Source organism: Macaca thibetana, chromosome 9 (genome assembly GCF_024542745.1).
Source record: "Macaca thibetana thibetana isolate TM-01 chromosome 9, ASM2454274v1, whole genome shotgun sequence".
Lineage (NCBI taxonomy): Eukaryota > Metazoa > Chordata > Mammalia > Primates > Cercopithecidae > Macaca > Macaca thibetana.
Genome location: NC_065586.1, coordinates 25,496,951 through 25,517,247, shown reverse-complemented (window position 1 = coordinate 25,517,247; position 20,297 = coordinate 25,496,951). Strand labels below are relative to the sequence as shown.

General features: G+C 40.5%; 1 pseudogene; it reads left to right on the top strand.

Moving 5' to 3' along the window:
- Window positions 1-3,357: 3,357 nt before the first annotated feature.
- LOC126962205 (GPN-loop GTPase 3-like) overlaps window positions 3,358-20,297 on the top strand; it is a 33,503-nt pseudogene continuing 16,563 nt past the window's right edge.

Below are 20,297 nucleotides of genomic sequence, written 5' to 3'. Positions count from 1 at the left end.
TTGAGTCCTGCCCCTGGGCCAGTGCTGACTTCTGTGAAGCTTGCAGAGTCTGCTTTCTGCACACATAGGTGACCTTATCCAATGACTCTGGGTGCTGGAGTATAAGTACTCCAGTTCTCTTCCCCCTAATTGGGACAGTTTGATGTGGGAACTGCTCTACCTCCAGAGCTCTCCTGTGAGGTTGAAGCAAACTCACCTTCCTGGGGACTTTGCCTGGTAACTCAGCCTTGCTTACCTCACTTCCCATTCCTGTTCCACATCCCCACTCACCTACCAGTTTTTCCTGGTAGCACATTCTGAAAAATCACTTTCACGTGAATCCTTGTCTCAGAGTCCATGTGCTTCTAGGGAACCCAACCAGAATGCCTGGCAGGCATGTCCCAGTCAAGACAGGTGAGCCAGATTACTATAGCTCAGTGATACTAGCTTTTCAGGTCATTTCATCTCCTCCACACCCACACTTTGATTCCATGACCACAACAGCTTCCAACTATAAATCCTCTTCTCAGGTAGTTTTTCTACAAAGAGAGAAGGCAGGAAGAACATTTCTAGCTCACTTTGGCAGTTTTATTTCACAGTGTACGTTTGGAGCTCTGGATTATAGATTAGTCTCTCAAGTGCCATCAATGCAACTCTGGCCCCAAGCGTCAGACCACGCCTGGGAAATTGACAAGCCATATTTTAAAATCTGCAAAAGCTGAGACGTTTTAGAACCACATCAGGTGTCACCTTGAGAGAACTTGTTTGGAAACCACTTGGCTTTCCTTGGTAGTTTCTCTATTGGATTGCTCCGTAGTCACCAGAAGCTGCAGTGCTTGAATCTCCTGGCCAGGCAGAGTTGAAAACATGAGTAGTAAATGTTTCCCCCTTCTCCATGAGAGGGGTCCTCTCCCTAATTGCTATCATTTTGACGTTTGTCCCTTCCACAACTCATGTTGAAATTTAATTCTTGTTGTAGGAGTATAAAGAGGTAGGACCCTTAAGAGGTGGTTAGGCCACAGGGCTCTACTCTCATGGGTGGAAGTGGTGCCTTATAAAAGGGCAAGTTCCACCCCATCTTGCCTTCTTGCCTTCCACCATGTGAGGATGCAGCACAGACGCTTGCACCAGATACTAGCACCTTGGTCTTGAACTTCCCAGCCTCCAGAACTGTGAGACAATAAATTTCTCTTTGTAATAAATTACCCAGTCTCAATATTCTGTTAGAGCAGCATAAAATGAGCTTGGGCACCTATTCTGAGAAGTGGGCAACTTATTCAGTCAGAATTTTTAGAGATAGACCAAACACTGGGGTCAAGTTTCTTGGCTTGTGTGTTTTTGTTTGTTTGTTTCTTTGCAACCTTTGCCTTCTCAGTTCAAGTGATCCTGGTGCCTCAGCCTCCCGAGTAGCTGGGATTACAGGCATGCGCCACAACACCTGGCTAATTTTTTCTATTTTCAGTAGAGACAGGGTTTTACCATGTTGGCCAGGCTGGTCTCGAACTTCTGGCCTCAAGTGATCCTCCCGCATCAGCCTCCCAAAGTGCGGGGATTACAGGCATGAGCTGCTGCACCCGGCTCTTTGTTTGCTTTTTGAGACAAGGTATCGCTCAGTCACCCAGGCTGGAGTGACAGTGGTATGTTCTCTGCTCACTGCAATCTCCACCCACTGGGGTCAAGCAATCCTCCCACCTCAGCCTCCTAGTAGCTGGGAAAGTTCCTTGGTTTATTGCGTCATTCATAAAATTCCTTACTTACATTCTGTGAGCTCTAACAGTTGTGGATTAAGAAGAGAAACACAAGTCTGTTCTTGCGGATGCATTGAAAGTACGAAGTAAACACACAAATACAGAAATCTGGAACATGCTTGACTTTGTCTCTCCACAACAAGCAGAATCCCAGTCTAATCTTTTGCTTCTGTGCAAAATTAGTATATAGGAAATGCTTTCTTTTAAGAAGACTTAAATTTTGATTAATAAGTTCCCTCTAAGATCTTTAAAGAGATTGATTATAACGATTAAAAAGTGTTTATAAGTCATATTATCTCATATGTTTATATATATATAAACATACATGTATGTTTATAAATCATATTACTATATTTTCCCAAATATACTTTGCTTCACAAGAATCTTCGTCGAGTGGAAGGTACTACAAGTTTCATTTGGTTTTTCTATTTCTGTACAGAGGTGCCAAATTCCTGTGCAGCATTTAAGTCCCTTACTTTCCTCTTAACCATCCATTACAAACTGGTGCCCAGGTGAGGTCGTTCCCATGACTGAGAATGTGGGCTCATCAGCTGTCAACTGTCAGTCTAGAGAGACCAGCACTGAAGGAGGAAGCTGTCCTCAGCTATCGTGCTGAGCAAGGTCTCAACCTTTCTGACAAAGGTTTGAAGTTTTGCTTTCTTGGCCTCTGCTTTTTGAGCTACACAATTCATGAACAGACAGCCGGCTTCCCCCTGCACTTCTGGGCTGGAACCACTGAGGGATGCTGCTGTACTGAGTTCCACCCTGGAGATACAAAACTGAAAGCTGGGAGAAATCAACGGTGATGAAATCACTCCCCTCTGTGTGTCTTTCCATTTCAGGTGACTGTTTTTCAGCGAAAACTCCAGACACTGACAACCATCATCTACAACCTGCCTCTTTCAGAGCCAGGTCACAGGCCAGGGCAGGTGGGAGAAATGCTTTTTATTCTGCGGAGCTGCCTGTGCTGTGGAAAGAGATGCCAGAAATAGACCTGGGAAAAATAGGAGAATGGGGAGGTAGCAGATGCTTGGAGCCGTTTCTCTTGATAAATATATCTGTCCACTTCCCACTCTTGTCCGTGTCGCGGAAGGCCATTAGCACTTTATTTCTGTCTCTGCGGAGGCTCCGGGCCTGGCCCACCCTACCTCCCCTCCTGGAAGATGATCTCAAGAGGGCAGGACTCCTGGGATGAAGGTCTGACATCATGAGTTATTTTTATCCCAGTGGATTGCAATATCATAACAGCACGTATCTTGTGGCCCCAGTGCTGATGAAGAAGAGACGTTATCTCAAAGGTAAACTCCTTGATCTCAAAATGCCTCCCAAGGTACGCTATTTAAAGCCATTGCAAAATGAGTCACAAAAATAGACACATCTTGAGTGTGGCCTGGAGAACAATGTTTTCCAGTTTCCAAGTCACCACAAGAAGGCCTTAGGAGAAGACAGTCATATGTCTAGATGAGGTAGGCAGCCACTTGGCTAGATTAGAACTGAGGGCCAAGAAAGGTGTCCTATCACTCCAGATCTATGCAAAGCTATCCTCTCTGCTTTCCTTACTCTAAAAAACTCTCTTACTGTGGATTCTTTTGGGTTCCATTTTGCTCTAAGAGGGGAAGCTAAGTAACGCATGAAGCTGCAGCAACACCTAAGCATGATCCCTAACTGGAGAGCTGTGGATTTGAATGCAGTAAAAGGAAGAGAGTTAAAGGACAATGCAAACTATAGGATCCAGCAAGAGGCCACTCAACAACTGGCAGTATTTGGAGAAGGTTGGCGTAAGACCAGAAAATACCTGGAGCACCAAGTGGACACAAAAGACAAACTTCAGGCAACAGAGCTTCATGAAGCTGAACCTTGTGGAATTCTCAGTTTGGTTGGCCAGAACTGGTCAAAAACCAGCTCTGGAGTCAAGCAATCCTGAAGATAAGTTGGACCTGGCAGTAGTGGTGAGTGGCTGTCCTGCAATCCAGGACTGCCAGCTCTGGAACTCTTAGAATATAGTGCCTGTGTTTATCACCCCTCTCAGGCATCTGGGTGTCATCTCACATCCTTTAAACTCAGTGGGTTTTGGTGTCAATTATTCTTAGCCTCTTTTCTCTTTAACACACCTAACAGATGACACTTCCATGCAAGACACCTTCATCAGTAATGTGGCCACAGTGTTGGCAGTTACACAACTAAAAGAGGTGAGATGTCCTGAGTTGCTCTAATTCCATCATTCTTGTCCTGAGTTGCTCCAATTCCATCTTTCTTGTCAGATTACTCTGTGGTGTGGAGAGAGAAAGCATTTAAGAACAGCTGGTGTAGAAGATCAGGAATATGAAACAGTCTTTAGGAGCAAGGTTTTCCTGGGAAAATTTATCAGCCTCTCTACCACAGGTCAATAAAAACTGACATTAAAATCTAATTGGGTTGGGCTTAATCTGAAAGTCTCTGTGAGACAGAATCATGGGTCTTGTCGTTTGCATGGAGATTCGCTCAAATAGATGATGGTACAAAAGAAACACCCCAGGCCAGGCGCGGTGGTTCGTGCCTGTAATCCCAGCACTTTGGAAGGCCGAGGCAGGCAGATGGTTTGGGCTCAGGAGTTCAAGACCAGCTTGGACAACATAAGGAGACCTCAACTCTACTGAAAATTAAAAAAAAAAAAAAATTAGCTGGGCATGGTAGCGTGGTACTTGGGAATCCCAGCCACGTGGGAACTTGAGCCCAAGAGGTTGAGGCTGCAGTGAGCCCTGCTCACTGCACTCCAACCTGGGTGACAGGGTGAGACTCTCTCTCTCAAACAAAAATCAAACAAAAGAAACACTCCAAAAAAAAAAAAAGGAGCCAACTCCAGTTTATGACTCTGTACCCTTAGGTTGAATGCCAAGTTCATGGGAATCATCCGAGAAGCCGGGACAAGAGCTGCTGTTGACGGGAGGCTGTGAATTGTGCTTTTAGTGACTCGCTAAGCATAGAACACTGACACTCAGGACACACTGGGTGCTACAATTTCCAGAAGGGAAAGGAAATAAAAAGTGTTCACCTTCTATGTCTCAATTTTATCTCTTATTAACAGGAACAGCTGGATAGAGTACACAGATATGCTGCTGTGTGAGTCCCTGTGGAAGGATACCTCCTGGGGATCGCAGGCAGGAAAAATCCCTCAAGCACAGAAGGCTTGGAGGGGACTGATCCGACAGAGTCAAAGGCACTTACGCTGTTTCATGTTCAAACATTAGAGAATTTTTATAAAATCATATAGCAGAATTTAAGAATTTCTTAGAAAACAGATGGGACAGACACCAAACACCAAAATATGATCACATTTAGTATGACTTTTTCACGCTTATTTCTCTCCTCTTTTCACTTACCAGTGAATAGCCACGTAATTATCCTACTAAACCAATCCATAAGCCTTCTTGACATTCAGCCCAGGGTTTTTAGCTCTAGGAAGGCTTCGTTTCAATTCTGACAAAGTGGTCATTCCTCTTGGTGTTTTCATCGCTATTCAGATATCCAGTATTGAAAACACAGATTGATATCCTGCCAGCCTCTCATTTGATCACCCCAAGGTGAACAGATTTATGAGCTGTGACTATAAGATAATGAGGAGGCTTTTTATAAACTCTCTCTTAGAGTAATGCCAATGGGGGCACCAACTATATTTCAAATAATAGCCTCATCTTGAGAATAAATGTACAGGCTCCCACAGAGTCTATCTTGAAGGAAAAATTCATTTGTTTGGTTAAGTTGCGGTCTGTATACTCATATGTCAATTTTATTTCTCTAAATTTACAAATTTCCGGACCTTGATGAGCATAGATATCTTTGGGGAAATGAACACTACGTATAGGATTTGAAAGACTTTATAAGTTAGAGTTCAACTTCTCTTTGAAGAAAGTCTCTCACGTAATTAAATGCAGTACATGAGGATTTTAGCCCTCCACACTAACTACAGTAGCTAAAACTGGAGTGTTAGAGATAATACTTTTATGAGACTGTTAAATGCAGGTACAACATTCAGAGTTTAGGAGCTGTCTTTGGAGCCGGGCACCCCTAGATTGGAGTAGAGCCATTCACCAGCACTGGCAGGACCAACTGGAGTTTAGGATTGCTTGGCTCCAGAGTTGACGATTTTTACCATTTCCAGCTTCCAAAAATGGCATTTCATATGATTCAACTTAATTTTAAGCTTCACTGCCTTAAGCTTGTGCCTGTAATTATAACCATGAACCAATATTTAATTTTCGTAGGCAGGTGGTTACTGTAGTTAGTGTAGTACTACAGAACAGAAGACATATCCGTGATTTAAAAGTTCAGGAGTACACTGCATGTTTTTGAGTCATTAGTAAATGTCATAAAGTACAAATATCAAAGCTCAGGTCCAAAGTAACCTACATGTTCTGTAAAGGTCTGAGCAATGTGGATACATGATAATTTCCCTACCATAAAAAACCGAAGAGTTATTTGCTCTGACCCCTCCCCCACACAGTGTTAAACTGGAGGCTGATGTTCATTTGACAATGAGTGTGAAAGTGAAATGATGACTCCCAGATATAATCACAGAGAGTTACACACAATACGGTAAATGCCTTTCAAAACCATTTGGTCTGCAGAAATTCTATTTGGCTTACAGTGAGACATCAATCCCATCAATTTTTATCTGTTGTCTATTTAAGTCTTCTTTACCCCACAAATTTTCTTTTGTTGAGTCATCTCCCAAGGCTGAGTGGAAATCAACTACCGCCCAGGGAAATTATGCTCAGCTATCTCATGAATTTGCTTTATTATGCAAGCATCTTAAGGACAAACAGAAAGGAGAAGTCAGTTGCAACTGGGCTCAGATTGAGTAATTGGTTTTAATTTTATTTTATGCTCCAAGGAAAAAACTTCATTTAAAAAACATGAGATCTTTTAGATTGTGTAGTACACTTTAATTTACTTCTAGTGAGATGATCATTTTTTCTCAAATTAAAAAGACAATGTTTTACTTTTGTTATTGATCTCCGTACACACGAATTGACTAGTTAACAAAGAGAATTTTGAATCTCAAAATTTACTCTAATGCTTTCCAAACTTTTATTTATTTATTTGAGACAGGGTCTTGTGCAGTGACATGATCATAGCTGTCTGCAGGCTTGAACTCCTGGGCTCAAGCTATTCTCCCACGTAAGCCTCCCAAGTAGCTAAGACCAAAGGCATGCACCACCATTCCTGGCCAGGTTTTTATTTTTATTTTTAATACAGGTGGGGTCTCTCTATGTTGCCCAGGCTGGTCTTGAACTCCTGGACTCAAGCAATTCTCCTGTCTCAGCCTCCCAAAGTGCTGGATTATAGGCGTGAACCACTGTGCCAGCCACTCTCCAAACTGTCTTAATGCACTAGAGAAATTCTTTAACAGATCACAGCATAATGTATACTTGGGATGAAATAATTATCAATGAAATCATTAACATTTCAAACAGTATTCTTGATAAATGCACTTTTGGGGGCCTCCTTTTTGTCAGATTGATTATATGAAGATTGCTTTTATTGAAGATGTGGTTGGCAGAGGGATCGTACAAAAACCAAGACAAATGGTAATGTCATTTTCTTCTTTTGTTGAAATAGTTAGTATTGTCATGGATGTATACACTTTTAGCAAAAATCTTTTCAAGTCAATTGTTTCTTTTGTAATGATCTATAATTAGATAAATATAATCTATAAATTCATTTCATTCGGCATGAATGCAAATTGCAATGCATCACTGTGCATTGAAAGATCACTGGTGCAGGGATGACCATCAGCTCCTATCTTGTGAGATTCCCTTTCCTACTTTATAGGAAATTCCTGGAGACCCCTATAAGATATCTAAATCATAGTCTAATGAAGGCCCCAGCATCAGCTACTATTTTAAGTACTATTAAAATAAATTTTCTATTTTCTGATAAAGAGAGCTAATAGAAGTAGAATACCAACATTTTTTTCCTAAACTCAAATGAACGATCCTATTAGATTACCAGCTCTCAAACGATGGTCCATGAACCACTGGCATCAGAATTATTAGCAATAATTATTTTAAATGTAGATTTCCAGGATCTACTCTGGATGCATTTTTTCAAGTCTTTTAATGAGCAATCCAACGAGTAATCGTCATTTAATGATAATACATATCAATCATATGTTGTTTGACAAACACTTTTCTAAAGCATTATGTATATTAACTATCTTTTTTTCTTTTGTGGAGACAGGGTTGCCCAGGCTGGAGTGCAGTGGTGCCATCAGGGCTTACTGTAGCCTCAGACTCCAGGGCTCAAGTAATTCTCCGGGCCCACCCTTCTGAGTAGCTGGAACTACAGGCGCATACCACCATACCTGGCTAATTTTTGTATTTTTGTTGTTGTTATTGTAGAGATGGGGTTTCACCATGTTGCCCAGGCTGATCTTGAAGTCCTGGGCTCAAGTGATTTGCCTGCCTTGGCCTCCCAAAGTGCTGGGATTACAGGCGTAAGCCACCATGCCCAACCTTGTATTAACTAATTTAATGTTTAGATCAACACTATGAGATATATACTATTATTATGCCAGTTTCACAAATGGAGAAATCGAGGCAGAGAGGTTAAGTAACTTGTCCAAGGCTACATGCTGAGAACTGGCTGTGAAGTTGATTTTAGTATCAACTTAACCAGGTCATGCAGTGCCCCGATTAAGCCTTATTTCTGGGTGTGTCTGTGGAGGTGCTCCAGATGAGATTAACATCAGCATCAGCGGACTCAGTAAAGCAGATGGCCCTGCCCAATGCAGGTGGCACCATCCAGTCCACTGAGGGCCCGAAGAGCACAAAAGGCAGAGGAAGGAAGAACTTGCCCCCCTTTTTGTCTGCCCCAGTATTTGAGCTGAGACATCTCATTCCACCTTTCCTGCCCTTAGTCTGGGCTTAGCACCGGTGGCCCCCTGGAGCTTTGAACTGGGACTTAATTACACCACTGACTCTCCTGGATCTACAGCTTGCAGACGGCAGATCATGGGCTTCTCGGACTCCATAATCATGCAAGCTGATTCCTCCTCATAAATCTCTTTCTCTATTAAACCTAATTGCAGTTTTTGCCATTGAAAGTAAAGGCAAAAATCGCAATTACTTTTGCACCAACCTAATATACACACATGCATGCACACAGAGATAAATAGATGTGTGGGTAAGGCCTATTGGTTCTGTTATTTTGGAAAACCCCGACTAATACACTAGCAGAATGGGTTCAAAACACCCTTAGATAAATGAGTTCTTTAGATTATTCTTATGTGCACATTAGGTTTAAAACCACTGATTTACACTGTATTCTGAACACCTTAAAACTGATATATAGACCAGGTGCGGTGGCTCACACCTGTAATCCTAGAACTTTGGGAGGCCAAGGCAGGTGGATTGCTTGAGTTCAAGAGTTTGAGACCAGGCCGGGCGCGGTGGCTCAAGCCTGTAATCCCAGCACTTTGGGAGGCCGAGACGGGCGGATCACGAGGTCAGGAGATCGAGACCATCCTGGCTAACACGGTGAAACCCCGTCTCTACTAAAAAGTACAAAAAACTAGCCGGGTGAGGTGGCGGCGCCTGTAGTCCCAGCTACTTGGGAGGCTGAGGCAGGAGAATGGCTTAAACCCGGGAAGCAGAGCCTGCAGTGAGCTGAGATCCGGCCACTGCACTCCAGCATGGGTGACAGAGTGAGACTCCGTCTCAAAAAAAAAAAAAAAAAAAGAGTTTGAGACCAGCCTAGGCAACATGGAGAGACCCCATCACTACAAAAATATAAAAATTCGCCCGGCAAGGTAGTGTGCACCTGTAATCCCAGCTACTCAGGAGGCTAAGGTGGGAGGATAGCTTGAACCCAGGAAGTGGAGGTTGTAGTGAGACAAGGTTGTGACACTGCTGCAGCCTGGGTGACAGAGCGAGATTCTCTCTCAAAAATAAATAAAATAAAATAAAATAAAAATAAACAAAAATTGAAAATACAATAAAATAAAATTGAACATATATAAAGAACATTCTTGATTTCTTATTTCTGGGTCAAATTATATGTAAGACCACAATAATGTATAATTATTAAACTGAATACAGATTAATCCCTATGTTCCATGAAAGAGAAAACCAAATATGCCAAAAGTATATGCAGTGTTTGATATATTCATTTAGTTTATATATATATATATATATATATATATAGTCAATAGGTATGACCATAATTGCAGTTTTGGTTTTTTTCCCCATTCAAGTTCTTTTAACATAAAAGAGGTCACACTGCTGTCTGAACGCACGTGTCATTTCTTAGCAAGAGTAATTGAGAACAAATGCTTCTCGAGCAATGTCCCTGGATCACAGAAACAGAAGGAAGGAAGCAGCCCTGTTTTGGGATGTTCTGTGCAGGTGGGGTCTATTTTTAGTCTCTCCCGCTATATGTGTCAGGTGGGAGTGTACACGGCAGCATAATCGCTTAGCAGTGCATAAAGGCAAAGTGCCCCATTAAAACCGGGGCAGCAATTAAAGCACAAAATTGTTGTCCCAAGGCTCCCAACTCAGCCAGGCTCTCTGTTTGGGTCTCACCTGAAGGTATGTCAGGGCTGGGTGCATGGGTGAGATACATTCACTGATGTAGCTGCTGCCATGTAACCAAATATCTCGGTCGGTAGCTCTAAAGTGCCACAGCATCACCACAAAAGCATGTTAAGAATACAAACCATTAGGACTCACTTTCAGAAATTCTGATCAGTGGAATCAGCATGTTAGCAAGGATTCCAGGGGATCCCAACGCAGGTGGACTGATCACTAAACATTGCGAAACACTGGTAGAGAAAAGGGTCATTTATCACTAGAATGGATACAATTTGAACAGAAGATATAATTTTTATTTTACTTTTTTTACTTTTATTTTTGAGACAGAATCTCACTCTGTCACCCAGGCTGGAGTGCAGGGGCATGATCTCAGCTCACTGCAACCTCCGCCTTCTGGGTTCAAGCGATTCTCCTGTCTCAGCCTTCCAAGTAGCTGGGATTACAGGTACATACCACCACGCCCAGCTAAGTTTTGTATTTTTAGTAGAGTTGGGGTGGGGTTTCACCATGTTGGCCAGGCTGGTCTCGAACTCCTGACCTCAAGTGATCCTCCTGCTTCGGCCTTCCAAAGTGCTGGGATTACAGGTGCACACCACTACGCCCGGCTAATTTTTGTATTTTTAGTAGAGACGTGGTTTCACCATGTTGGCCAGGCTGGTCTTGAACTCCTGACCTCAAGTGATCCGCCCGCCTCAGCCTCCCAAAGTGCTGCGGTTACAGACGTGAGCCACTGTGCCTGGCCAGATACAGTTTTTAATCATGGAAAATATTAGTTACCTAGAACAGCACAGAGATGGAGTACAAAAATTGGAGGAAATAAATAACTGGGCGTGGTGGCAGTATAGTCCTAGGTACTTGGGAGGCTGAGGTGGGAGGATCTCTTGAGATCAGGAAGTTGAGGCTACAGTGAGCTCTGACTGTACCACTGCACTCCAGCCTGGGCAACAGAGCAAGACTCTGTCTCTGGAAAAAAAAAAATGGAAGAAAAGAGAATAAAACAAAGACTGAGGAAAACAGTAACTTCAGGGAGAGGAATAAGGTTCTTATTTTCTGCCTCTTTTCTTCAGTTGGAATCACAGGAGTGAATGAGGACAGACATTCGATACTACCCCTGGTAGTGTGATGCCTTTTGATGGCTAAAGCAAGTGGCCAGGCTGTTTCAGTGTCCTCGAGGGTGCCACTTTAGGGCCATGTCTTGATCACCATGCAGGGTCACATGGAGGTTGCACTTGGAAACAGTGGGAACAACCAGGGATCTTGGGAGGCTGACTTTGTAGTACTAAGAGGGTGGGGTGCCCTTGGTTCTTGCATGAGGATGTGATCTGCCTGTGAATAATTCCATTAACTGGCAGAAAAGGGGAACCTGCTACTCAGGGATAAGAAAGAACGTATCCCTGATCCTGGTCCTCTCTATAAGGAGTGTTGTTTGGATGGAGGACCTTATTTATGGGTTCAGAGTAGGAAGAGGAACTTACAGTTAGGCCATTAGAGGCCTTCTCACTTTCAGATGTCAGGGGAACACATCAAATTTGTTTCAGGCCTTTCACCAGAGACCAGCTGCCTATTTGTTTATGTTCTAAGAGCAAGGCTTGGGAGAGAGATAGGATGCTGGTCCTTTCTGTTGAAAGTCCTAGTTAGGTGCCTCCATTTTTACGAAAAGTCCTGTTATCAGGTGTCATCACCTTTAAAGGCTATACTTTCACATATTTCTCACCCACACCTACGTTCCCAAGGAAAGTAATCTTGGCCTGTCAGCAGCTCAGATTTTCATCAAAAGTCTCCAAAGAAAGATCTGACATTTATGTAAAATTGAAAAATATGTTTCAGCCAGAAATACTAGAATTTACCCCTGGATAAAACTGGAGCTAAGAGACTTGCAGAGTGAAACGACATTGTTTTAACATCCTACACATTTGTAGTTTGGCAACACATGTCAGGGACACTAGAATAAAAAGCTCTACACACTTTGTTGCTGCGCTTATGGAAATAAGTGGTTAAGAATGCCATCTACCGTGTCACTCAGTGCTCTCTCTATTTTAAGTTTCATGTAAGAAATTTGTTTCAAGCTTACGTGTAAGGAAAAGCTGTTCCTTTTGTTGATAAACTGGCATAACTTTTCTACAGATGCGCTAAGACATCTGGAGATCTGTTCCAATCTTTGTTTCTTTTTATTTATATATTGATTATTGATTATTTATTTAGTTATTTTTTTGGAGACAGGGTCTTGCTCTGTCACCCAGACTGGAGTACAGTGTTGTGAGCATAGCTCACTGCAGCCTTCAACTCCTGGGCTCAAGCTATCCTCCTACCTCAACCTCCCTAGTAGCTGGGACTACAGGCATGAGCCACCACACTCGGCTAATTTTTTATTTATTTTTTTGTAGAGACAGAGTCTTGCTTTGTTACCCAGGATGTCTTGAACCTCTGGGCTAAAGCTATCCTCCCACTTCAGCCTCCCAAGGTGTGGAAATTATTGGCATGAGCTGTTCCTTGTCTCAATCATCAACCTGACCCTATCTTTCTCTTTGTTGATAGTTTCTCTAACTCTGACTTGTTTTTTCTTTTTACATATATAGCTATGAATATTGTGTAATATTGCCTCAAATCTTTTGTGAAATTAGGTAGGTAGATAGGTAGATAGATGGAGATAGTACTTTTTTTTTAATTAGGGAAAATGGATTACTTCCCCTTAGCATTTGTTCCTTTTATTTTTTCCTGCAAGCTGTACATATTTAGACACGTATAATGCTACACTGTTCTTCATTGCAGTATTTCTCTGCCTGTTGACTTTATTTACATGCATTTATTTCACTGTTGAGTGAAATAAACGACTGCTGCATTGTTTTAATCTTGGGTTTAGCGATGACCATGAGCAAGAGCTCCCATTCTTAGGTAAAAAATGTGAAAATATTTCACAAATGAGAAGGCACTGTGCACATTTTTTTTTTTTCACCAGGGGCATTTGCAGCAGTGCTCACCATGATTGAACTCAAATTTCAAGCCTGGTGATACGAGCAATAGCAGAGCTGTTCCCTGTCTGTGCGTAATGTTTCGTGACCTTGGTGTACATCTTCCTGAGACTCAACTTTGAACTGAAGTTTCTCTGGGGAGGATGCCCTCCAAATGGTGGCTTTCATAGTGCACTAACTGCCCCCTTTCCTTAGAGTTTATCTGTTGGTAATGTCACAAAGGATACATACTAAGTTTGGGGGGTGTCAAGAGAGAGACATATTAATTTTAAGATTTTTTAAATCCTCTCCACTAACTCCTGCATGACAGCTCTCAAACAGAACATATTCGCTTGGGTATTCATCCCAACACACGCCCCATCTGTTGTCATGTCTCTAGGGCTGGATTAGATATATCGCATGATTAAATAAACAAATGAATTGCTTTAGAGTCGGAGTTCCATGTTAAACCCTCTTTATTTTACTTTATTCTGTTTTGGATTTTGACTGGATGACAGCTTCAGTTTGTTGCCTTTTTTATGCTGTTTTCCTTTTTGCTGCTACTAGGAGATTTAAACTAATTGAGGTTTATACCAACACAGTTTACAACACTCTAATAAATCAAATGTTTACAAGCCAAATGAAGTTTTAAAACTTGGTAGCTTAGAAATAGGTATTTAAAAACAGCAAGTAGATCCATAACAGAGATGAAGGAGGCAAAATACCTCAAAGATCAGATAATGTTCACTACGTATAGTTTTTATGAGGATTAAATAAGATAAATAGTACAAAGCACATAGAATACTTTCTGGTACATAATATGAAGGTGAAATAAATTATAGCATAGTAGGCTGTCTTAGCTGAGCACAAACTGATATTCAGTTTGTTATTTGTGAAACAAGCGGATTTTGAGCATAGGTACCATTTTTGAGTTCTACTGGAAATGTCTATGGTGAAATATCTACTACATTAATTGCACATTAAAGTAAAGCTAAAGGCTACAACTTGGAAATCAGTGACAATGCCAGATAGTCAATGGACAGCAAGGATGTCTGAAGTGGACCATAGTGTAGAAGAATGCTTAAAAACACAAGCCTGCGAGGGAAATCAGCAGCTCTGAGCTTGGAGAAAATTTTTTAAAGCATGGACCTTTCTCCAAGGAGGAAGAAGTCTAATAAGAGAAGAAAGATGATGGACAAACAAAAACTTGGATGCAATAAAGAATAAATGTAAGCGGTTCCACACTGGAAGGTGGGGAGGTAATTAATGGGTAAGTTTGGTTAGGGGAATTTCAAAATCATGGACCTTTCATGGAATTCCTTCTTGCTTTCAACTGTTTTGACCCATGAGTATAAGAAAAAGAGACTAGCCTTCTGAGTATGTTGATTTAGACCTTGTATATCTTAACATGCTACCTGGCACAGCTGAGCTCCAAATGTATTTGTCTTAGTCAAAAAATACAGCTTTCACTGTGGTGTCTTCTGGGCAACTGTGTTCTGTTTTGATCTTTCCTTGACCCACATTTATAGTCATTGAATTTTAGAGTCACTGAATTCAACCTGAAGGTAAGCTTGTCTGATATCCCCATTTGGTTAACAGCAAAACTTTCGGATAAAGTAGATTTGGATGCAAACCACTGGTTCATTGCTCAGAAACCTTAGACAAGTTAATTAAGTTCTTTTAGCCTTGACTGCCCAACTAAATAAAAAATAAACTAAATAAAAACATTACTAGCGCAGTCATTCTCATAAATGGACATTATTACTATTCTCTTTAGGACTCTATTCTCTTTAGGACCCAGGCAGACTAAGTGATTTTTTTCAAGCCCACATAGCTAGTTGTGGAATTCAGAGTCATATCAAGATTCTCAGACAGGAGCTATTACCACTACATAATATTAGTCTTTGGATCCCCAAAAAGATTCTTTCATTTCTCAAAAAAGAAAAAAGGAAAAAGAAATCTCTCTTCTGACTTTCATGCTACCTGAATTTTTTTTTCTAAGCTCAGTTAATGATGATTATTCTTGGACGTGTACTTCGAGAAAATCTACTTCAGAAGAAAAGCTACACTTTTGTGGCAGAACAGAATAAAAGGTGTACTTGTACCTTGTAGGTGTACATTGTGAACTACTCAATATTCCAAAGAAAGGAGAACAGTGAGAGAACGAGAGAGCAAGATGAGTGTGTGTGTGTGTGTGTGTGTGTGTGTATTTCCCCAATTTTTTGGGCTCCAACTCTGTGTTCAGACACTGTACTAGGTATTTACAAATGTTATCTCATTTAATCTTTGCCATACTCTGAAAGATAGATACTGTATGGTTACAAAAACCTGAGGCTCAGAGAAGTTAAGTAATTCACCAAAGCCACAAAGCTTGAAAATGACAAAACCAAGATTTAAATCTGGTCTGTCTATGCCCCAAACTTACAGTAATAATGAATGAATTACATTGCATGCCTCTATTGCCTACCTGATATGAGTACTAAATGGAAATTGTACTTGAGAAAGTCTCATTAATAGACCTATTGAACATGCAACTTTACATAAAGGAATAATGAAAACCACCAAGCAAGAATCAGATTTACTGACTCTTTACTTGTACACATAATAACTTATTTAAACAAAGACAAATAACAATAACTTTTTTTTTTTTGAGACAGAGTCTTGCTCAGTTGCCCAGGCTGCAGTGCAGTGACACGATCTCAGCTCACTGCAAGCTCTACCTCCTGGGTTCATGCCATTCTTCTGCCTCAGCCTCCCAAGTAGCTGGGACTACAGGCACCTGCCACCACGCCCAGATAATTTTTTTTGTATTGTTAGTAGAGACCGGGTTTCACATGTTAGCCAGGATGGTCTCTATCTCCTGACCTCGTGATCCACCCACCTCGGCCTCCCAAAGTGTTGGGATTACAGGCGTGAGCCACCATGCCCAGCCAATAACTTATTTATTTTTATTTAAATAACGTGTCTATTTGGACAAAAAGTTTATTAAATGGATCCTTCCCCTTTAAGCATCCCCTCTTACTTGTCTGATTAGCAGAGCTGACTGCTGTGCTAGATCTGAACACAAAGTTGAGTTCTGAGAAGGGAGAGTTAAATGAGGAGAACGCTAGCTATCCTCCAAAATTCATCTCCCCTTCTTATGTGTTAACGCAGCAATATCATGGCTATCCAGTTTGATTATATGTTCTAGTCTACCTTGTAGTAGGGATGACCACGTGACTACATTTTCACTAACAAAGGGTGAGCTTGGGACTTAATCCATGTGGATGTTCTCTTCTCCAGTTTATTTTACCCCTTACAACTGGCTGTTCTGGAAGAGAAAGAAAAAGTGGCAGAACAACAAATATATGAAAAAAGGCTCAACTTCAGTGATTAGAGAAATGCAAATCAAAATCACAATGAGATACCATCTCATACCAGTCAGAATGGCAATTATTAAAAAGTCAAGAAACAACAGCTGCTGACAAGGTTGCAGAGAAATAGGAATGTTTTTATACTGCTGGTGGGAGCATAAATTAGTTCAATCATTGTGGAAGACAGTGTGGCCATTCCCCAAAGATTTAGGACCAGAAATACCATTTGACCCGGCAATCCCATTACTGGGTATATACACAAAAGAAATCATTCTATTATAAAGATACATGCACGAGTATGTTCATTGCAGCACTATTCACAATAGCAAAGACATGGAATCAACCCAAATGCCCATCAATGATAGTCTGGATAAAGCAAATGTGGTACATGTATACCATGGAATTCTATGCAGTCATAAAAAAAGAATGAAATCATGTGCTTTGCAGGGACATGGATGGAGCTGGAAGCCATTTTCCTCAGCAAACTAACACAAGAACAGAAAGCCAAACACTGCATGTTCTCACTTCTATGTGGGAAGTGAACAATGAGAACACATGGACACAGGGAGGGGAACAACACACAGTGGGGCCTGTCAGGGATGAGGGGGGAAGGAGAGCATTAGGAAAAATAGCAAATGCATGCTGGGCTTAATACCTAGGTGATAGGTTGATAGGAGCAGCAAACCACCATGGTACACGTTTACCTATGTAACAAACCTGCACATCCTGCATTTGTACCCTGGAACTTAAAATAATAAAAAAAGAGAAAAAGAAACTACATAACTACTACTAAGAAAAGTGGCAGCAATCCAACTTTGACCATGTAGGGGTTGTATGTAAGGGGTTATGACATGATAGCTTGAGAGGAGGGTTGGAAAGAGCTGCTCTGCTTACCATGCACTGCTAACCTTCAAACTGATAGCTGACAGAGAAATTTCCATATAATTCAAGGTGCTGTGTTTTATGGTCTCTCTCTCTTTTTCTTTCTTTCTTTCTTTCTTTTTTTTTTTTTTTTTTTTTTTGCAACTGTTTAGCTTTATCATAACTAAAACAGGGATAAAACAGTTGGGTAAGACTCTCTGGAGAAAGAGACTTGAGTTGGACCTTGAAATATTTATTGAAGATTAATCCAATGGAAAGCAAAAAGGCAAAGACAGAGAAGAAAAACTCTTCTTTATATGTGGAGTAGGAATTAGACATTCCCCTGTCCATTATAAAGTAGAACAATAAAATCTGTCCTTGGCGGGAGACTCACTTTATGACAAAATAAAATTGCTTAACAAAGTAAAAAAAGATACTCTAAATGCAAATATACAATAGAAGTATGTATTTTTAACTCTTATTAAAGTGTCTAGACCTGGTTCCCTGTACATTATGGGGAATTTTTAGTGGAAGTAATGGAGTTCTATTTGGGATTATATAAAATTGTAGGATAAAACCTACTTTAGTTCTATTGTACAGTTGAAAAAAAGCACAAGCAATTACTATTTGACTATATTTTCCACATCCTTAATTATGTTACGCTTTACATTTTATCTTTTTGAAAACAAATGTTTTGCTAGAGCCACGATGGAGTAACTGGTACCAGATTTAATATCCTACCATAAACAACTAAAAGCTGTTTTCAGACATTGGACCAAAAGCAGTATAAGATGGATATCCTTGAAAGAAGAGAAACGAGAAAATGAACCTGACCATTACCCTGGCTTTCTGCCTGGAGGCTTTTTCTGGGCAGTCATCCAGGCAGGAGAAACTTAAGGAGAACATGGTCTTTTCGAGTTGAGAAAATAGCGATCAGAGTCTGCAGGGGTTGAGGTGACTGGAATGCGCAGTGTGAAGAACCAGACAGGAAAAGGGTATGCAGAGAAAGGGTTCCATATATAGGTAGGGAGGTCACCTTAGTATTGTGGAGTACTCAGTGGCACATGCAAAGGGTAACATTCCATGAGACTGAGAAAAGAATGGGATGGGATGTGTATGCTAAATAATTCCCACAGCTCACACAGGGTGGGAGGAGATGTTCATCTTTCAACCAGTCAGAGTGAAGTGAACAACTGGAACATTCAGTAGAGTCCCTTGAGAAGAAATGGTTTAGCAGTAGAGTGAAATGATACCTAGGGTAAAGGCAACATTATATCTGCCCCAATATAGTTTTGAAACAAGCCTCAAAATAATTCAGCATATCCTCAAGTAATTTTAGTGCATTTGAGAAAAAGTCCAACACTCTTTAAAGACAACAAAATCTAGCACTCAACATCATACCAGTCACTAAGCTTAGCTTCCAATAAAAGTTTACTAGGCACATGAAGGAGCAATAAAATGTATTCATAATTTGCAGAAAATATGTCACTGATCCAGAAAAGACAATGATGATATTAACAGATGAGGACCTTAAAATATTTATTGTAAATACATTAAAAGACTTAAAGGAAAATATAAATATCATGAGGTAATATATGGGAAATATAGTTTTAAAGAAACTAATAAAATTTATAGAGCTGAAAAACACAGTATTTCAAATGAAATTTTTACTGGATGCAATAAACAGCAGATTGAACACTAAAAAAAAAACAGGTGAGGCGCTGTGGCTAATGCCTGTAATCCCAGCACTTTGAGAGGCCAAGGCAGGTGGATCACAAGGTCAGGTGATGGAGACCATCCCGGCCAATATGGTGAAACCCCATATCTACTAAAAAAAAAAAAAAAAAAAAAAAAAATATTAACCGGGTGTGGTGGCATGCACCTGTAGTCCCAGCTACTCGAGAGACTGAGGCAGGGGAATCACTTGAACCCAGGAGGCGGAAGTTGTAGTGAGCTGAGATCGCACCATTGCATTCCAGCCTGGCAACAGAGTGAGACTCCATCTCAAAATAATAACAATAATAATAATAACAACAACAAAATAATAAAAAAGCAGTGAAGTCGAATACATAGCTTTAGAAACTATTCAAATGGAAATAAGAGAGGATAAAAAGAAGCAAAACAACTATCTCAGTTACTCATGGGATAGTATCAAGCAGTGAAACATGTGCAACTTCAGCCCCATAAAATCGAGCTGTACAGAAAACATCTTTTTAAGTTACAGCCAAAAAAGTATAAATTTGATTACAACCACAAAGCCACAGATCTAAGAAGCTCAACAAATTCCCAGCAGAATAAACACCCATAGAAAACAAAACCACGGCATGCCACAAATCGTTTAAAAACACTGAGTAAGAGAAACCTGAAGAGCAGCCAATTGCTGGGGTACAGGCATAGTGTACAGGGGAACAAAGATAAAAAAAAAGACCGTGGCTATTTACAATCAGGCTAGAAGACAGTGGAACATTTCTTTAAATGTTAAAACAAATAAAAACCGTCAACCAAGAATTTTGTATGTGCAAAAATATTTTTCAAAAATGAAGACAAAATAAAGGATTTTTTTTTCAGATAAATAAGATGCTCAGATAATTTATTAGCAGAATATTCACCCTCTAAGAGTTTCTTCAGGCAGAGGAAAATGATACCAGATGAAAATATTGAAAAGTGAAGAGTGTAAGAAATAATAAATATGTAGTACATTTTTATTTCTTTTTATATTTTTAAAAATATCAAATATTTAAGGCAAAAATATTAACACTGTATTTATTATTAGGTGTATAACATATGTAGAAATAATATGTATAACAACACAATGGCCAGGGAGAATTGAATTATCAT